The sequence below is a fragment of the Oncorhynchus clarkii genome, chromosome 3 (genome assembly GCF_045791955.1).
Source record: "Oncorhynchus clarkii lewisi isolate Uvic-CL-2024 chromosome 3, UVic_Ocla_1.0, whole genome shotgun sequence".
Taxonomy (NCBI): Eukaryota; Metazoa; Chordata; class Actinopteri; order Salmoniformes; family Salmonidae; genus Oncorhynchus; species Oncorhynchus clarkii.
The window spans coordinates 39,931,186-39,952,213 of record NC_092149.1 but is presented as its reverse complement, the minus strand read 5'-3'; the positions used below and the strand labels follow the sequence as shown (position 1 = coordinate 39,952,213).

The following is a 21,028-nucleotide window of genomic DNA, read 5'->3' as shown; positions in this document are numbered from 1 at the left end:
CACCGTGGCCAACATGAGTTAAACATTTAAACGTGTTAACCCTCGCAAGGCTGCCGGCCCAGATGTCATTCCTAGCTGCATACTCAGAGCATGCGCAGACCAGCTGGGTGTTGTGTTTACGGACCGTGGCCTACAGCAGGTCAGCCACCAGGGGGAGACTCGTCGAGGCCTGGTGGCAGATGGAGACTACATCACGAGGCAATGGCTCCCTCTGCTGGACGTGACAGGTCTCGATGGGCTCTCGGCCAGGACTAATTGGGGCTGATTGTGGTTGGTGAGTAATCAAGGGCTGATTGCTCACCAGTTGTATGAGTCCCATAAAACTGCCAGAAGGGCAGCACACAAGGAGAGGGACCGCGGGAAGAAAGGTGACTTCAGTATAGTTGGACACGGTGCCCAAGCTAAAAGGAGGGAGTTCAGTTTTTGTGCACGACAGGACCCGGAGCCAAGAAGACAGTATCCCAGAGAGGATCTCATGGGGGAGACCTATCCTTTTATTATGATTTATTATTTAAATAAACACCTTTGAAACGAGCTAATCCTACTCTGATCTGTGTAAACATCTTAACCAAACCAACTGGTCTGTCACAGGACATAATCAATAAATCCCAGTCCACATGCTTCCAGATCGCAACAATTGTTCCTGTTCCCAAGAAAGTTAAGGTAACTGAACTAAATGACTATCGCCCCATAGCACTCACTTCTGTCATCATGAAGTGATTTGAGAGAGTAGTCAAGGATCAAATCACCTCTACCTTACCTGATACCCTAGACCCACTCCAATTTGCATATCTCCCCAATAGGTCCACAGACGACGCAATTGCCATCAAACTGCACACTGCCCTATACCATCTGGACAAGAAGAATACAGTGGCTTGCAAAATTATTCACCCCCCATTTTTCCTATTTTGTTGCCTTACAACCTGGAATTAAAATAGATTTTAGGGGGGTTTGTATCACTTGATTTACACAACATGCCTACCACTTCAAACTGCAAAATATTTTTTATTGTGAAACAAACAAGAAATAAAACAAAAAAACAGAACTTGAGAGTGCATAACTATTCACACCCCCAAAGTCAATACTTTGTAGAGCCACCTTTTGCAGCAATTACAGCTGCAAGCCTCTTGAGGTATGCCTCTATAAGCTTGTCACAACTGCTCCAGCTCCTTCAAGTTGGATGGGTTCCCGCCGGTGTACAGCAATCTTTAAGTCATACTACAGATTCTCAATTGGATTGAGGTCTGGGATTTGACTAGGCCATATCAAGACACTTAAATGTTTCCCCTTAAACCACAGTGTTGCTTAGGAGTATGCTTAGGTTCATTGTCCTGCTGGAAGGTGAACCTCCGTCCCAGTCTCAAATCTCTGGAAGACTGTAAGAGGTTTTCCTCAAAAATTTCCCTATTTAGCTCCATCCATCATTCCTTCAATTCTGACCAGTTTCTCAGTCCCTGCCAATGAAAAACATCCCCACAGCATGATACTGCCACCACCATGTTTCACTGTGGGGATGGTGTTCTCTAGGTGATGAGAGGTGTTGAGTTTGTGCCATACATAGCGTTTTCCTTGATGGCCAAAAAGCTACATTTTATTCTCATCTGACCAGAGTACCTTCTTCCATATGTTTGGGGAGTCCCCCACATGCCTTTTGGCGAACATCAAACGTGTTTGCTTATTTCTTTCTTTAAGCAATGGCCTTTTTTCTGGCCAATCTACCGTAAAGCCCAACTCTGTGGAGTGTATGGCCTAAAGTGGTCCTATGGACAGATACTCCAATCTCCGCTGTGGAGCTTTGCAGTTCCTTCAGGGTTATCTTTGGACTCTTTGTTGCCTCTCTGATTAATGCCCTCCTTGCCTGGTCCGTGAGTTTTGGTGTGTTGTTTGTTGTGGTGCAATAGTCTTTCCATTTTTAAAAATAATTTTAATGGTGCTCCGTGGGATGTTCAAAGTTTCTGATATTTTTTTATAATCCAACCCTGAAATGCACTTCTCCACAACTTTGTCCCTGACCTGTTTGGAGAGCACCTTGGTCTTCATGGTGCCGCTTGCTTGGTGGTGCCCCTTGCTTAATGGTGCTGCAGATTCTGGGGCCTTTCAGAACAGGTGTATATATATACTGAGATCATGTGACACTTGGATTACAATAAGGTGGAATTTATTAAACTAATTATGTGACTTCTGAAGGTTGCGCCAGATCTTATTTAGGGGCATCATAGTAAAGAGGGTGAATACATATGCAAACACCAATTTTCCATTTTATAATTTTTTGAATTTTTTAAACAAGTAAAAAAAAATGTATTTCACTTCACCAATTCAAACTATTTTGTGTATGTCCATTACATGAAACCCAAAATAAAAATCAATTTAAACTACAGGTTGTAATGCAACAAAATAGGAAAAATGCCAAGGGGGATGAACACTTTTGCAAGGCCTACCTACAGTTGATTAAGAAGTTTACATACACCTTAGCCAAATACATTTAAACTCAGTTTTGCCACCATTTCTGACATTTCCTGGAAAAGATTCCCTGTCTTAGGTCAGATAGGATGACCACTTTATTTTAAGAATGTGAAATGTCAGAATAATAGTAGAGAGAATGATTTATTTAAGCTTTTATTTCTTTCATCACATTCCCAGTGGCTCAGAAGTTTACATAGACCGAAAAGGTATTTGGAAACATTGCCTTTAAATTGTTTAACTTGGGTCAAACATTTCAGGTAGCCTTCCAAAAGCTTCCCACTGTCACGACTTCCGCCGAAGTTGGCTCCCCTGCCTGTTCGGACGGTGCTCGGCGGTCGTCGTCACCGTCCTACTAGCCGCCACCGATCTCTTTTTCGTTTTTCTGTTTGTTTTGTCTTATTAGTTTCACCTGTGTTTCTGTTTGGTTTAATTAGCTTCCCTATATTTAGTAGGTAGACACGCCCTTGTTTTGTGCAGGATTGTCTTCATGTTACGTGTGTGCATTTTAGGTAGTGGTGGATTCTATTTTCTTTAACTTGGCACCCTGTGATTTTTGGGTTGTCTCGTTGTGTGTCCCGCGCCCTGTATTTGTTGGGCTTATTATTTTGAGTAAAGCACTTATCATCAGTGGAACTCTCTCTGCGTCTGATTCCTGCACCCACCTAGTCCCGCGTGACACCCACAATAAATTGGGTGAATTTTGGCCCATTCCTCCTGACAGAGTTGGTGTAACTGAGTCAGGTTTGTAGGCCTCCTTCCTTGCACATGCTTTTTCAGTTCTGCCTCACACATTTTCTATGGGTTGAGGTCAGGGCTTTGTGATGGCCAATCCAATAATTAAGCCATTTTGCCACAACTTTGGAAGTATGCTTGGGGTCATTGTCCATTTGGAAGACCCATTTGAGACCAAGCTTTAACTTCCTGACTGATGTCTTGAGATGTTGCTTCAATATATCCACACAATTTTCCTCCCTCATGAAGCCATCTATTTTGTGAAGTGCACCAGTCCCTCCTGCAGCAAAGCACCCCCACAACATGATGCTGCCACCCCCGTGCTTCACGGTTGGGATGGTGTTCTTCGGCTTGCAAGCCTCCCCCTTTTTCCTCCAAACATAATGATGGTCATTATGGCCAAACAGTTCTATTTTTGTTTCATCAGACCAGAGGACATCTGCTACAAAGTATGTTCTTTGTCCCCATGTGCAGTCGCAAACCATAGTCTGGCTATTTTTGGGCGGGTTTGGAGCAGTGGCTTCTTCCTTGCTGAGCGGCATTTCAGGTTATGTCGATATAGGACTCGTTTTACTGTGGATATAGATACTTTTGTACTTGTTTCCTCCAGCATCTTCACAAGGTCCTTTGATGCTGTTCTGGGATTGATTTGCACTTTTCGCACCAAAGTACGTTCATCTCTAGGAGACAGAACACTTCTCCTTCCTGAGCGGTATGACGGCTGCGTGGTCCCATGGTGTTTATACTTGCGTACTATGTTTGTACAGATGAGCGTGGTACCTTCAGGTGTTTGTAAATTGCTCCCAAGAATGAACCTGACTTGTGGAAGTCTATTGTTTTTGAGGTCTTGGCTGATTTCTTTTGATTTTCCCATGATGTCAAGCAAAGAGGCACTGAGTTTGAAGGTAGGCCTTGAAATACATCCACAGATACACCTCCAATTGACTCAAATTATGTCAATTAACCTATCAGAAGCTTCTAAAGCCATGACATCATTTTCTGGAATTTTCCAAGCAACTTAGTATGTAAACTTTTGACCCACTGGAATTGTGATACAGTGAATAATACATTAAATAATCTGTCTGTAAACAATTGTTGGAAAAATTACTTGTGTCATGCACAAAGTAGATGTCCTAAGAGACTTGCCAAAACTATAGTTTGTTAACAAGACATTTTTGGAGTGGTTGAAAAATGTTGTTTTATTGACTCCAACCTAAGTGTATGTAAACTTCCGACTGCAAGTTTATGTAAGAATGTTGTTCATTGACTACAGCTCAGCATTTAACATCATAGTAGCCTCTAAACTCGTCATTATGCTCGAGATCCTGGGTCTCGACCCTGCCCTGCGCAGCTGGGTCCTGAACTTTGACGGGCCGCCCCCTGGTGGTGAGGGTAGGAAACAACATCTCCAACCTGCTGATCCTCAATACAGGGACCCCACTAGGGTGCGTTCTAAGGCCGTCTCCTGTACTCCTTGTTCACCCATGACTGCATGGCCATGCATGCCTCCAACTCAATCATCAAGTTTGCAGACGACACTACATTGGTAGGACACTACAATGAGACGGCGAGGGCCCTCAGAGTGTGGTGTCAGAAAAATAACCTCACTCAACATCAACAAAACAAAGGAGATGATTGTGGACTTCAGGTAACAGCAGAGGGAGCACCCCCCCTTCCACATCGACGGGACAGTAGAGGAAAGTTTTAAGTTCCTCAGCGTACACATCACAGACAAACTGAATGGTCCACCCGCAACAGCGCCTCTTCAACCTCAGGAGGTTTGTCACCTAAAACACTCACAAACTTTTACAGATGCACAATCGAGAGCATCCTGTCGGGCTGTATCACCGCCTGGTACGGCAACTGCTCTGCCCACAACCGCAAGGCTCTCCAGAGGGTAGTGGGGTCTGCACAACGCATCATAGGGGGAAAACTACCTGCCCTCCAGGACACCTACAACACCTGATGTCACAGGATAGCCAAAAAGATCATCAAGTACAACAACCACCCAAGCCACTGCCTGTTCACCCCGCTATCATCCAGAAGGCGAGTTCAGTAAAGGTGCATCAAAGCTGGGACCGAGAGACTGAAAAACAACTTCTCTCTCAAGGCCATCAGACTGTTAAACAGCCATCACTAACAAAGAGTGGCTGCTGCCAACATACAGACTCAGACTCCCTGGCCACAAATTTTTTTTTTTATAGATACTTGTTACATATTACTAGAAGCACAAGCATTTCGCTACAATCGCATTACATCTGCTAACCATGTGTGTTTGCCCAATAAAATATGATTTGATGTCATCTTCCACCAATTCATTTTCCCAGCAAAGAGCTGGGGTCAACACAGCCTCTACTGGTTCGCCTTTAAACACAGCACACGATGTTTAAGGTGAAACCACTGCCTCGCATGAAACAACATTCATCTGGCTTTTCTGAAAAGCCGAACATGTCATCCCTTATCATTATCAACTGGATGATTATACACTTTCTCTGTCACCTTTAATATGAGCTTGACACCTGATACTAGCCTATTCATTAATTCACAAGAGAGGATTATAGGTTTCTATAATAGCTTGCCTGGTTTAATGCTTGAATTAACATCTTCGTTACCAACTTTGAGCCTCAACATGGAAACTTAAAAGGACGAAGGACTTGACAGTCTGCCTGAATACCGTATGTCAACAGCAATGCCATAGCAACATTTATTTAGTTCATAACTGGATGATACAGTATGCGCGACAGGTCTTATTATGACAGGTGAGTTAAACATGTTATGTGGGACATTACTTAGAGTGACATTATTTATTGCCATATTTTGTAAATTGCTGTGGGAGTACAAAATAATTTGAGCTAACCAACCAACGCTAGTATTTACACTCATTAACATTCATGCTGAGAGTCATTTTCTCCTTGTAAACTAAATATGTAAATATTTACTCGCTAGACATATACATTGACTAACAAACACTTTTTAGAATGTATGTTAGCGTCAACAAAGTTTCCTCCTGTTTATCTCTATGCCAAATGAACAATATCAGTTTCAAGTAAATAGAAGGGAACACTTTGGCATTCACTGATTTTGAATGTCATTCTGTATATTTTTTTAGATAGGCATTAGAGACTTACAAAAATCCTCAAATAAAACATTTGCACCGGTTCATTCCATCTCCATGACAATCTCGCTGATAAATATGGACTTGAAAGAGTGGGATAGATGATCCATATTCTGTCTATTACAGGTTATACATATTCAACAGCACCCAGAATAATAACCCAAAGTTCCATTCAAAATAATTCCAGGATATTACTTTTTGAGGTTAGAAAAGCTGCACTTGTGAGAAAAAGTGCATTGTCCTACTTTTATTTAAGCAGTGAACTGTTGACCTATAATGTTCGTACTTTAAAACAATCTTCACTGAATAACATTAACAGCGATCAGTTACATAAAAGAGAGAAATGAAATAGAGAGAATGGTAAGTACTTAGAATATATATTTACTGCTTGTGTTAGCTCCACACCTGGCAATATGTTACAAAAAACAGAACTCCCATCCCCCAAAACATGCTGTCTCATCAACTGATGGAAGAAATAAGCGTACTGGACCAACAAACAAAATCTGAATGCATGCTTGTTTATGTGTATGTATGATCTTCTGAACTGAATTATGTTCACCAGGAGTAAATGGGTGTTGTTATCATGTTGTCCTTGCTAAAGAAAGAACTCTACTGATCTACTGTTCATGCATTCTGTTATCATCTTCATGTAACTCAAAGCCACATCCAGGCATATACAATAACTCCTCCACCGTCTGAATATACAGTACACACACACCCATGCATGCACACACCCACGTGCACCCACCCACATGCATGCACGCACACACACAAGCACACACATACATGCACCCACAGTAACACACTCAGACACAGAGATATATAATGCATTATGTCCTTTTATGAATTATGATTCAAAAGCCTGTGAAATCTGATAAAGTCACATTCATCCCCTGCTGATCCTCCCAAGGGCGTAAGAACATACATAACAAGATTAGAACTGATCCAGCACATCATAACTCATACGGAGCACTGCAGGACCCAGACCCTGGTCACAGGCTGTACTGGAGGATGATATCTGAGGCATGCCACAATGACAAGAAGGGAGGGAGAGAGGGATCCCTGGTGGGTAGAAGTAGAAAAAAATAACACACTAAGGAGTAGTATGAGAAACTATGAATAGAGCGAATGAGAGAGGTTTATAAGGTTAAGAGGGGAAAGAAAGACAGTGGATTGATGTAAAAGCAAACAGTGGTGAAAATATAATTCTGAGAGATGCTCCCATTGAAAAAAATATATATAAATACAGGGGCAATCTCAGAGCAAGGGAAACGGAAGGGCAAAGATACTTTTCCTTTTCATTTCTCCTCCCATCTAAATTCTCTGAAGCCTCTCTCTATTTGACCCCGACAACAAGGCTTTGTTCCTCTCCAACATCAAGGGTGGAAGAGAGGGACTCGTAAACATATCAAGAAATGGGAGCGATAAGAGAGTTCTGAAAACATTTGGATCAATAGATGCTTTTGCCTCAGACTCTTAAAAACATTTTACTGCAGTGAGCTAAATCAGAGGCAAACAGAGTGACTCTTGGTAGTCTTAAACAAATCCACTTTCAAACAAAAGTATACACCTCACACATGGTTATGGGCACCTGTACCATGTTAGATATAGAGGTGACATTTATACAATTTTGAGTTTGAATCCCAATATTACAGTTTATACACAGCACAGAAGACTGAAATATGACAAAACTGTTAAACATGGAAACACTGGATTTTCATCGTAAAAAAAACCCAACTGTATTAATTATGAAATTATGAACAATATTAATAACACTACAGCCAAGGCCAAAGAGGGCACTTTTGGTCATTGACAGCAGGAAAGGGCTTCAGGGATTACCGGGTGCTTGCTGTACTGGCTGTGCTGTTTCTATTTGTCCGTGTGTCACAGCCTACTAGGAGTGGTGGGTTGAAGTCAGGCACAGAGAGCAGGGTTTGGTAAATAGTAATTTATTCTCCGGCAAAAAACGGTCACGCCAACATACAGGGCGCATAAACAGACCAGCCCAAACACAGGACCAAACAGTCCGGAGAATACAAACATGAAACCACAACCAACAGAGTAACAAAAAACAATCCAGCACAAAACAAGGGCGGGTCAAACTTCTACATATAGGGAAGCTAATTAAACCAAAATACACACAGGCGAAACTAATAAGAGAAAACCAACAGACAAATGAAAAAGGGATCGGTAGCGGCTAGTAGGATGGTGCCGACGACCGCCGAGCACCGCCCGAACAGGCAGGGGAGCCAACTTCAGCGGAAGTCGTGACACCGTGGCTGTGTGACCAGCTCACATGTTATGCTGACCGGCCTTAATGCTCTTCTTCATTTTCATCCTGCACACTGCACATTTCCTCAGAAGGTCACCTGGGATTTCAGATCTCAGAGGAGTTTCTTTTTCTGAGCGTCCGTCTGCAGTAACCTTCAGCTCTCTACTACGTGAGGGAGTGAGCTGTGGTCATTGGCTAGAAATGCACAGCCATTTTCTTGTTTGGACATTTTCTTCGTCATGTTTGCTCTGCTTTCACTGAAACAAACCCATTCACACATTCGCTTTAAAGGTGACATTGTCTGTGCCGCTGTACGTTTTCATTCAACATGATTTGAATCACAAAACATAAATGCTGCCTTTACATCACATTCCATGATCATATTGCATAATGCCAACTTTGTCTTTTAGAGTAACGTGGGTGAATAAAATTGTTATTTTATTTCCCTTGGTATTCGCCAGCCTCATCTCTTCTATTAATGGACGTCTCAGCACTAAAGAGCTCAGAACCTGATTTACTACCATAGATGGCAAGAGTATTTATCATAGCCCACCTCCACCTTTCCCCATCCTCCCCTTCCCCACCTCCCTCCACCCTAGCATGAAAGACAGGATGCAATCTTCTGCTTGCTTGTAGTTCTCGGACGATGTTTGTTTATCTCTACCTTCTACACCGCAGAGGTGTTTGATCCTTATTTCCATATTGTTCACCATCAAGAGTACTTTGTTTTTACAGAAAACAAGCTCACATGCTTCAATGTCACAAAATATCTGCTTCGAAGAGCTTCACAATGCGCCTGGAAAGAGAACAACAAAGCACTGTCATGACATTGCCCTCTTTGGGTACAGCGAGCACCATCCCCCTCTCTCTCCTCCCCTACACCAGGCTCTGTTAGGCAGGTCATAAATTCCTCGAGGAGTTCTCTCCTCATGGCCAGAGTATAAGAGAGAGTGGGTTTTCATAGAGAGAACAAAGGAACTTCTTCCACCTCGCAGAACTTGATAACTGAACAATATTCATGTTCTGGAGAATGTTTAAATGGTGAGTGAAGTAGCCAGCTACAAACTGGTTCATTTTGTACAACTCATGAGAGACAATACAGCCACATTACCATAACCCTGTTTATACAAGAGTCTCAGTTGTGAGGCTTGCATCTAATTGTTGTATAAAATTAGTGAGTAAAGATTAAACTATTTGTGAAATTATGTAATGTGATTTTAAACTGTTTAATGAAGGAAACTCCAATTCCCCTTTGGAGTTTAACTAAAGCATTGGCTCGTCCCATGGGCACAGAAATTGATCTGGCGTCATGGGACAGTCCCTTTCTGCTGTTACGAATATAACCCCCACCGGGAGGAATTCCCTTCAGACCAAGCTTACATCAATTACGAGAGGGCTATGGTTTGAGCCCAGACCAACTTACCTCAATAACCGAGAGGGCTAAGGTTTGAGTAGATTGCTGAAATCTTAACCATAACACGTGGTTAAACTCTGAGGCTATCGATACCGACAGAATAAGAACAAATCTTTGATACTAATTACTAGTCTGCAGCTAGGAATACGGTACCATTGAACGTGAAGACCGACAACCGCCGAAACATCTATTCTATAACATTGCTGAATGTTACTCTGAACTATCCATTCTATCCACGGCAGAGAGAGAGAAAGGGCGGACAAACTCTCCAACAGAAACAAACTTTCCAACAGAGATCCCGACGACACACTGAGTGTAAATATATATAATGGTTGCAATTATTCCCCAATGAGTGAGCGTTCATGTGCAAAGGATTAGCATTTCAATTGTTATAATTATCAACTTTGTAGTGTCTTTTATCTCAGTCGACCCCCACTTCCCTTTTGTCCACCAAGCTGTGATACTGGTTTATCCCTCTAGGGAAAATCCCCTATAGTTTCCTTGTAACCAAATCTACTTGTTTGTTTGTGCATTTCTGTGATTATTTAGTTAGTTAACAAATAAATGATTGCGACAATTGATGTATGGATGACTCATAGTGAAGACTGGGTTCATGCAGATAACCATCATTTTACAACGATTGGAATAAGACTAATGTGAGGTAAAGAATAATTCATTCATTAGAAGACTAATTAGACGACTGTAGATTAATTAGAAGACTATTAAAATATCTGAAAGTTATATTTGGAAAATTATAACTTTGTAATCTGAATATTTTCATTGGTGCCCTGACTTCCTAGTTAATTATATATCTACCTGATTAGTTAATCACGTCATAATAATTACAGGGAATTGATTTGATAAACTAAACAGTCTTCAGTTTAATGTTGCCAAAGACACGACAGCACTGAAGACTGAAGTCCTTCACGTATTCAAATCATCTGCTGGCAATGCCTTCAAACATCCCGTCACACACAAAAACATGTTACAGTACATACATAACCTGGATCAAATACAGTGCATTCAGAAAGTATTCATACACCTTGACTTATTCCACATGTTGATGTTACAGCCTATATCAACAAGATGGTCCCAAAAAACATGGCTGATGTTTTACATTCTCCCAACCAATAGTGCTATTTTGTTAGTTTTTTAGCGTTTTGTGTAACTTATTTTTTTTATACTTATTGTGTACATAATGTTGCTGCTACCATCTCTTATGACTGAAAATAACTTCTAGACATGAGAACAGCGATTACTCACCGCGGACTGCAAGAAACTTTTTCCTTTAACCAGTCTGACGAGGATATCCTGCATTCACTGGAACAGCCACAAATCCACACCTTATTTGTGAAGAAAAGGCGCAGGAAAAGGGTCTGCAGATCGGGCAGCCTTCTGAGAATCCGTCGGCGAGTGAGTAAACTCCCACTGCTATCCGTTCTTCTTGCTAACGTGCAATCATTGGAAAATAAAATTGATGACCAACAATTAAGATTATCCTACCAACGGGACATAAAAAACTAACATCTTATGTTTCACCGAGACGTGGCTGAACGACGATACAAGGACAATATAGAGTGAGCGGGATTTTCCATGCACCGGCAGAACAGGGACACTATCTCTAGTAAGATGAGGGGTGGGGGTGTGTGTCTATTTGTCAAAAATAGCTGGTGTGCGATGTCAAATATTAAAGAAGTCTCAAGGTATTGCTAACCTGAGGCAGAGTACCTCATGATAAACTGTCGACCACACTATCTACCAAGAGAGTTCTCATCAATATTATTCGTAGCCGTCTATTTACCACCACAGAAGAAAGCTGGCACCAAGACCGCTCTCAACCAAATCTATAAGGCCATAAGAACAGAAGAAAATGCTCACCCAGAAGTGTCGCTCCTAGTGGCCAGGGACTTTAATGCAGGCAAACTTAAATCAGTTTAACCAAATATTTACCAGCATGTCACATGTGCAACCAGAGAAAAATAAATCCTACACAACCTTTACTCCACACAAAGAGATGCATACAAAGCCATCTCCGCCCTCCATTTGGCAAATCTGACCATAATTCCATCCTCCTGATTCCTGCTTACAAACAAAAACTAAAGCAGGAAGTACCAGTGACTCGCTCAATACGGAAGTGGTCAGATGACACGGATGCTACACTACAGGACTGTTTTGCTAGCACAGACTGGAATATGTTCTGGGATTCATCCAATTGCATTGAGGAGTACACCACCTCAGTCATCGGCTTCATCGATCGTCTCCACAGTGACTGTACGTACATATCCCAACCAGAAGCTATGGGTTACAGGCAACATCCGCATCGAGCTAAATGCTAGAGCTGCCGCTTTCAAGGAGTGGGAGACTAATCCAAATGTTTATAATAAATCCTGCTATGCCTTCAGACGAACCATCAAAGAAAACGTCAATACAGGATGAAAATTGAATCCTACTACACCGGCTCTGACACTCATCAGATGTGGCAGGGCTTGAAAACGATTTTCGGATTAAAAAGGGAAACCCAGACGTAAACTGCCCAGTGACGCGAGCTTACCAGACGAGCTAAATGCCTTTTATGCTCGCTTCAAGGCAAGCAACACTGAAGCATGCACGAGAGCACTAGCTGTTCTGGATAACTGTGTGATAAAGCCCTCTGTAGCCAATGTGAACAAAACCTTTAAACAGGTCAACATTCACAAAGTCGCTAAGTCGCTGGGCCAGACGGATTACCAGGACGTGTACTCAAAGCTTGCGTGGACCAACTGTCAGTCTTCACTGACATTTTCAACCTGAGTCTGTAATACCTACGTTTCAAGCAGAACACCATAGTTCCTGTGCCCAAGTAAGCGAAGGTAACCTGCCTAAATGATTACCCCCCCCCCCAATGGCACTCACGTGGCCATGAAGTGGTTTGAAAGGCTGGTCATGGCTCAAATCAACAGCATCTTCCCGGACACCCTAGACACACTCCAATTCGCATACCGCACCAACAGATCCACAGATGACGTAATCTCAATTGTTATTCTTATTGTTACTTTTTATTTTAGTCTACTTGGTAAATATTTTCTTAACTCTCTTTGAACTGCACTATTGGTCAAGGGCTTGTAAGTAAGCATTTCACGGTAAAGTCTACACTTGTATTCAGCGCATGTGACAAAGATTGATTTGATTTCTAAATGTATAAATACAATGCTCAAAAAAATAAAGGGAACACTAAAATAACACATCCTAGATCTGAATGAATGAAATATTATTATTAAATACTTTTTTCTTTACATAGCTGAATGTGTTGACAACAAAATCACACAAAAACTATCAATGGAAATCAAATGTATCAACCCATGAAGGTCTGGATTTGGAGTCACACTCAAAATTAAAGTGGAAAACCACACTACAGGCTGATCCAACTTTGATGTAATGTCCTTAAAACAAGTCAAAATGAGGCTCAGTAGTGTGTGTGGCCTCCACGTGCCTGTATGACCTCCCAACAACGCCCGGACATGCTCCTGATGTGGTGGCGGTCTCCTGAGGGATCTCCTCCCAGACATGGACTAAAGCATCCGTCAACTCCTGGACAGTCTGTGTTGGTGGATGGAGCGAGACATGATGTCCCAGATGTGCTCAATTGGATTCAGGTCTGGGGAACGGGCGGGCCAGTCCATAGCACCAATGCCTTCCTCTTGCAGGAATTGCTGACACACTCCAGCCACATGAGGTCTAGCGTTGTCTTGCATTAGGAGGAACCCAGGGCCAACCGCACCAGCATATGGTCTCACAAGGGGTCTGAGGATCTCATCTCGGTACCTAATGGCAGTCAGGCTACCTCTGGCGAGCACATGGAGGGCTGTATGGCCCCCTAAAGAAATGCCACCGCACACCCACCGCACACCCACCGCCAAAATGCCACCGCACACCCACCGCCAAACCGGTCATGCTGGAGGATATTGCAGGCAGCAGAACGTTCTCCACGGCGTCTCCAGACTCACATGTCACATGTGCTCAGTGTGAACCTGCTTTCATCTGTGAAGAGCACAGGGCGCCAGTGGCGAATTTGCCAAAATCATGGTGTTCTCTGGCAAATGCCAAACGTCCTGCACAGTGTTGGGCTGTAAGCACAACCCCCACCTGTGTACGTCGGGCCCTCATACCAACCTTAATGGAGTCTGTTTCTGACCGTTTGAGCAGACACATACACATTTGTGGCCTGCTGGAGGTCATTTTGCAGGGCTCTGGCAGTGCTCCTCCTTGCACAATGGCGGAGGTAGCGGCCCTGCTGCTGGGTTGTTGCCCTCCTACGGCCTCCTCCATGTCTCCTGATGTACTGGCGTGTCTCCTGGTAGCGCATCCATGCTCTGGACACTACGCTGACAGACACAGCAAACCTTCTTGCCACAGCTCGCATTGATGTGCCATCCTGGATGAACTGCACCACCTGAGCCACTTGTGTGGGTTGTAGACTCCGTCTCATGCTAACACTAGAGGGAAAGCGACGCCAGCATTCAAAAGTAACCAAAACATCAGCCAGGAAGCATAGGAACTGAGAAGTGGTCTGTGGTCACCACCTGCAGAACCACTCCTTTATTGGGGGTGTCTTGCTAATTGCTTATAATTTCCACCTGTTGTCTATTCCATTTGCACAACAGCATGTGAAATGTATTGTCAATCAGTGTTGCTTCCAAAGTGGACAGTTTGATTTCACAGAAGTGTGATTGACTTGGGGTTACATTGTGTTGTTTAAGTGTTCCCTTTATTTTTTTGAGCAGTGTATATATGTATCACTCATCTACACACAAAACATCAGAATGACAGTGAAAACATGTTTTAGAACTCTTTACACATTTATTGAAATTGAAATGCAGAAATGTCTAATTTCACATAAGTATTCACACCCCTGAGTCAAAACATGTTAGAATCCCCTTTGGCAGTGATTACAGCTGTGTCTTTCTGGAAAAGTCTTTAAGAGCTTTGCACACCTAGATTGTACAATGTTTGGACATTATCATTTAAGAAAATGTTCAAGCTCTGTCAAGTTGGTTGTTGATCATTGCTGGACAGCCATTTTCAAATCTTGCCATACATTTCCAAGCCGATTTAGATCAAAAATTTAACTAGGTCACTCAAGAACATTCCGTGTTGTCTTGGTAAGCAACTCTAGTGTATATTTGGCCTTTAAGTCATTGTCCTGCTGAAAGGTGTATTTGTCTAACAGTGTCTGTTGGAAAGCAGACTGAACCTTATTTTCCTCTAGGATTTTACCTGTGCTTAGCTATATTATGTTTATTTTTTATCCTTAACAACTCTCTAGTCCTTGCCGATGACAAGAATACCCATAACATGTTGCAGCCACCACCATGCTTGAAAATATGAAAAGTGATACTACATTTATTTGCAGTATTACTTTAGTACCTTGTGGCAAACAGGATGCATGCTTTGGAATATTTTTATTCTTTACAGGCTTCCTTCTTTCACTCTGTCGATTAGGTTAGTTTTGCAGAGTAACTGCAATGTTGTTGATCAATCCTGAGTTTTCTCCTATCACAGCCATTCAACTCATTGGCCTCATGGTGAAATCCCTAAGCGGTTTCATTCCTCTCCGGTAATTGATTTAGGAAGGGGCCTGTATCTTTGTAATGACTGGGCGTTTTGATACACCATCCAAAGTGTAATTAATAACTTCACCACGCTTAACGGGATATTCAATGTCAATAGGTGCCCTTAGAGAGGCATTGGAAAACCTCCCTGGTGTTCGTGGTTGAATCTGTGTTTAAAATTCAATGCTCGACTGAGGGACCTTCCAGATAATTGTATGTGTGGGGTACAGAGTTGAGGTAGTCATTAAAATATTATGTTAAACGCTATTAATTCACACAGAGTGAGTCAATTCAACTTGTTATGTGACTTGTTAAGCACATTTTTACTCCTGAATCTAAGCTTTCCATAACAAATAATTTTTAAAAAGTCCACTGTTACAATGAAACCAATGTAATAGTCCCAAAAGTGCAAAATTCAATCATGCCTCATTACTTGTGTATGTGCAACTCTTAGAGGACTAGGTTGTAGCTAATCATAAGTATGCCCTTATGCTAAATCAGTCAGGAAACAATTGTTACCAGATAAATGTATTAAGCTATTATTGTGTTAACTACTTCTTTACTTCTTGCCGTTGCCTTAGATACATAATAACATTCTAAACACACAAGGGAAACACTAACAACCACAATCAAATAAAATCCTTTGTGATTTCAAATTATTTATAGTACGCACAATTTCAACACTCCAAGGATTAGCACCCACTTTCTCCCTCCTTTCAAATCTGGTCTGTCCTCCCTTAGTGAATTTTACACAACATAGATTAATGCTACAGTAGCTCTCTGTAAGAAAACATGGTCATAGTCTGAAAGAAAGGCTTATAATACATCTCATTACAAAACCACTTCCAAAGCAAAAACATAATTTCAGAAGTTGAGCCAAAGGCAAAAGTACTGAAGAGATTAATTCTGTTCATTATCTAACCCTCAACTTCAGCAAATGATTGGGAAGACAATTGATGTGCCAGATGAAAGAGTGAAATAGAGAGATTAATAGATCTATTCAGTGCTGTCATGAATATTTGTGAACATACAGTAGGTCTGACAGAGCAAATCTTCCTCCATTACTCTCCATTTTTCTCTCTGTTCCAAGCCTAACCAAATAGTATGGTAGCTAATTAAGCCTTCATGCTAGCCCAACAGGAATCTTATTTATTATATTTTTTATTTGTTAATCTCAGGTAAAATATATGTTTTACTACCATACAACACTTACAGTGGTTCCTCCTTTAAAAGTTGTGTCATACTGCGGCAGCAGCATTCTGTGGCATGTTATCTATTTGTCAGACATTTTTTCTAGTTTGACCACCAGAGGGCATCTTTGAGAAGCATTTGATAGTCTTCCATATTGCAGGCATGCGGGAGACTGGGGTTCAATCCCCCAACAGGGAGGAAGGAGTAGGCTGTCCTTGTAAATAAGAATTTGTTCTTAAAGTTTAATTTGGAGCCTCCTCGCCAACAAAGCCAAAGCTTGGCTTCCCAATTTCCCCACGGGATGAAGCCAACCCTCTCCGCCCCCTGACACCTTTGACCCTGTTCCAGGTCAGCCAAACGACACAGAGATTCCTAGCAGACATAGAGGACGCTTTGGATGGCTACCCGAACGCTACGGGTTCTGACAAGCTTTACCTATTGAAGCAAATGTCGAATGGACACGTGACAAGGTTCATTCATCTACAACAGCAACACGTGCAAAACGACTACACTAAACTTGCCACAGCTTTGAAATTAGAATTCAGTGGTTCTGCCACTCGGAAACACGACAGCTCACTGGCTAACACTGTCAAACAAGCTCGGAATGAACATGTATCCCACCTTCATTACCTACTTGGGCCCTGCAGCCCACGTTGGCTTGCGTATCTTACAACTCAGAGAGTTTGCAAGCACAGTTTTTGAGACATCAAATGCACGCAACGCTAAGAGCCCTGATATCTCGGTTTTGAAGTTTGACCAGGAGCACTCCTACTAGATTATCAGGTATTGTCAGGTATTGGAGTGTTGAGAGATGATGCACAACAACAATTTCTACCACGAAACCATGATACCAATACCCAACGCAGTCGAAATAACTGTAAAGCACGTCGCCATCGAAACGACTATCGTTACAATCGACCTGATCGCTACATTACTGCACCCAACCCACACAAAGTGTCAGAGCACAAGGGTAAAAAGGGTTCAAGGACGATCAAAATGTAGACGAATGTTCTCTAGAAGTTCTACTACGTGGAGAAGTAAAGTGAGAACAATTTGAGAAAAGGGTAGAAAGATAAGTCACTAGGACTAGACGTGGAATCGCCAGACAACAGGAATTAACACCCTTAGCAAGGACGTTAAAAATCGAAATTCTCCCGCTCTCACTCAAGACCCTATCCAGGGCCCGCTCCATCAAGAAACAAGCCCACAGGCTTTGTCTATAGTCTGATACAAAGGTTGCAAAGAAAAAGATCAAAAGCATCGCAAAAGCCAAGTCCACTCAAAACCCGATAAGTCAATCTGCTTTAACATCACGTCATTGCGAACAACTACCGTAATTTCCGGACTATAAGCCGCTACTTTATTCCCACGCTTTGAACCTCGCGGTTTATACAATGACGCGGCTAATTTATGGATTTTTCCCGCTTTCACAAGATTCATGCCGCCAAAAAACTGAGCACCGTCACATAATGTGACGTAAATCGAGCGCGCTCAAACTTCCCATCATTCTGATTACGGTAGTAATTTTGTCACCCTCATCATGGCAAAGACACGGAGAAATGCATAAGATGCAGCTTTCAAGTTGAAGGCGATCGATCTGGCTGTTGGAAAAGGAAATAGAGCTGCTGCACGGGAGCTTGGCCTTAACTTCTTCGATATAGGGGGCGCTCTTTTAATTTTTGGATAAAAAAACGTTTTAAACAAGATATTTTGTCACGAAAAGATGCGACTATGCATATAATTGACAGCTTTGGAAAGAAAACACTCTGACGTTTCCAAAACTGCAAAGATATTATCTGTGAGTGCCACAGAACTGATGCTACAGGCGAAACCAAGATGAAATTTCAAACAGGAAATGCCCCAGATTTTGAATGCGCTGTGTTCCAATGTCTCCTTATATGGCTGTGAATGCGCAAGGAATAAGCCTACACTTTCTGTCGTTTCCCCAAGGTGTCTGCAGCATTGTGATGTATTTGTAGGCATATCATTGGAAGATTGACCATAAGAGACTACATTTACCAGGTGCCCGCTTGGTGTCCTCCGTCGAAATTATAGCGTGCTGCGTGCATTATCTCCAGCTGCGTGCATTTTTCCATTTGGTTCAGAGGAGAAACCAAACTGCCACGAATGATTTATCATCGAATAGATATGTGAAAAACACCTTGAGGATTGATTCTAAACAACGTTTGCCATGTTTCTGTCGATATTATGGAGTTAATTTGGAAAAAAGTTAGGCGTTGTAATGACTGAACTTTCGTTTTTTTTTCTTAGTCAAATGTGATGAACAAAACAGAGCGATTTCTCCTACACAAATAATCTTTTTGGAAAAACTGAACATTTGCTATCCAACTGAGAGTCTCCTCATTGAAAACATCCGAAGTTCTTCAAAGGTAAATTATTTTATTTGAATGCTTTTCTTGTTTTTGTGAAAATGTTGCCTGCTGAATGCTAGGCTTAATGCTATGCTAGCTATCAATACTCTTACACAAATGCTTGTATAGCTATGGTTGAAAAGCATATTTAGAAAATCTGAGATGACAGTGTTGTTAACAAAAGGCTAAGCTTGTGAGCCAATATATTTATTTCATTTCATTTTGCGATTTTCATGAATAGTTAACCTTGCGTTATGCTAATGAGCTTGAGGCTATGATTACGCTCCCGGATACGGGATTGCTCGACGCTAGAGGTTAATGAGTCGATGATAAGACGTTGGAAACAGCAGCGTGAGGAACTGACTCAGTGGAAAAAAGACAACAAAAGCTTTCAGAGGGAAGAAAAGCAGATGGCCCAAAGTATTTGCAGCCACTCGACATCAGTGTAAATCGTGCATTTAAGGTGGCGCTCCTGGTTCAGTGGGAGGCTTGGATGACAAGTGGGGAGAAATCCTTCACTAAAACGGGACGCATGCAAAGAGCAACTTATGGTCAAGTCTGCCAGTGGGTCCTGACAGCGTGGAGCATTGTCAAAAAATCCACTATCATCAACGGGTTTCGAAAGGCTGGACTGCTGCGTGTTGAAGGGGCAGCATGAGCTCAGCGGTGTATTTGCCTCCGGATGAAAGTGACGAGAGCGACAATGAAAACGATCCAACATCGGATGAAGCAATTCTGAGGCTATTCAACTCCGACACCGAAGGAGATGACTTCAGTGGTTTCAGTGCACAGGAGGAGGAAGATAGTGACCAAGTTCATTTGTTTCAATGTACCGGTAGGCACCTGCGGCTTATAGACATGTGCAGCTTATTTATGTACAAAATACATATTTTTTAATAATTCAGTGGGTCCGGTTTATATTCAGGTGCGCTTAATAGTCCAGCAATTACGGTACTCCACTTTGTGGGGAATATGTCCACTAAACGCAAATGAAAACGGCCATACCTGGAAACAGTCCTGATTAACCTGTCATGCGCTAATTGATTCGTCTCGACAATATCTCTCATCTCTGAAACATTGTTCAATGATCTCAAAAGGTCTTTGAAGCCAACTAAACATTGGTTAAAAAGGGAACGATGCGACACTACAGAAAAAAAGCGGAGGAAGGGGAGCACTGCTCTGGTATACAATAGTAGATTTTGGTAGACAGAAGGTGCTCTTTGATAAAAGGGGTAAATTGGTTATCAAAAACAAAGGAGGACCAAGGAACGCCTCATATAATTAATTAAAATGCCTTTATTTGTATGGCATGTTCAATAGAAACAAAGTTTTAAAAATCCGACGCGTTTCGGTTGCATGGAGTACAAAGAAATTCAGGGAGTACAAAGAAATTCTAATACAACGTTCTGTTTTGAACAGCTTTTTCAAATCAGCCCTAATTAGAAGAGGGAGTGGTTACAACATTGATTGGACAACACCTAGTAAGCAATACTATACACATTAAAAAGTGAAATACTGTAGATAAGTTGTCAAAATGTTTTACACTACACTTTGAGGTTTCACTCAGACTACCTAGCCTCTCACATTGAGACTCATGCGAAACTACACTTCTAGGACATATCACTTGTTCACCCTGTGTATGTTATCAGCCTCGAATATGAACCCGTTACTCGGAGAAGACTTGATGGATCGTTTACTCCTACTGATGGATTGGAATACCAACCATGTATGATCACAGGTCACAGTGCCTTCTCCACTGAACACACTTCTCCTAACGTTAGCTGCAATGCAGTCATCCACGAGGGCTATCTGTCGACAGCACCCATTGGGAAAAAGACGTTTTCGAAAACCTCTTGGTGCAGAATCCAATCCAAGGAGATA

General features: G+C 42.0%; 1 protein-coding gene across 3 annotated transcripts in view; it reads right to left on the bottom strand.

Moving 5' to 3' along the window:
• The window catches only part of LOC139395256 (protein tyrosine phosphatase receptor type Ub), a 343,039-nt gene that overhangs the window by 196,381 nt on the left and 125,630 nt on the right, over positions 1 to 21,028 (bottom strand). The gene's annotated exons all lie outside the window — the stretch shown is intronic.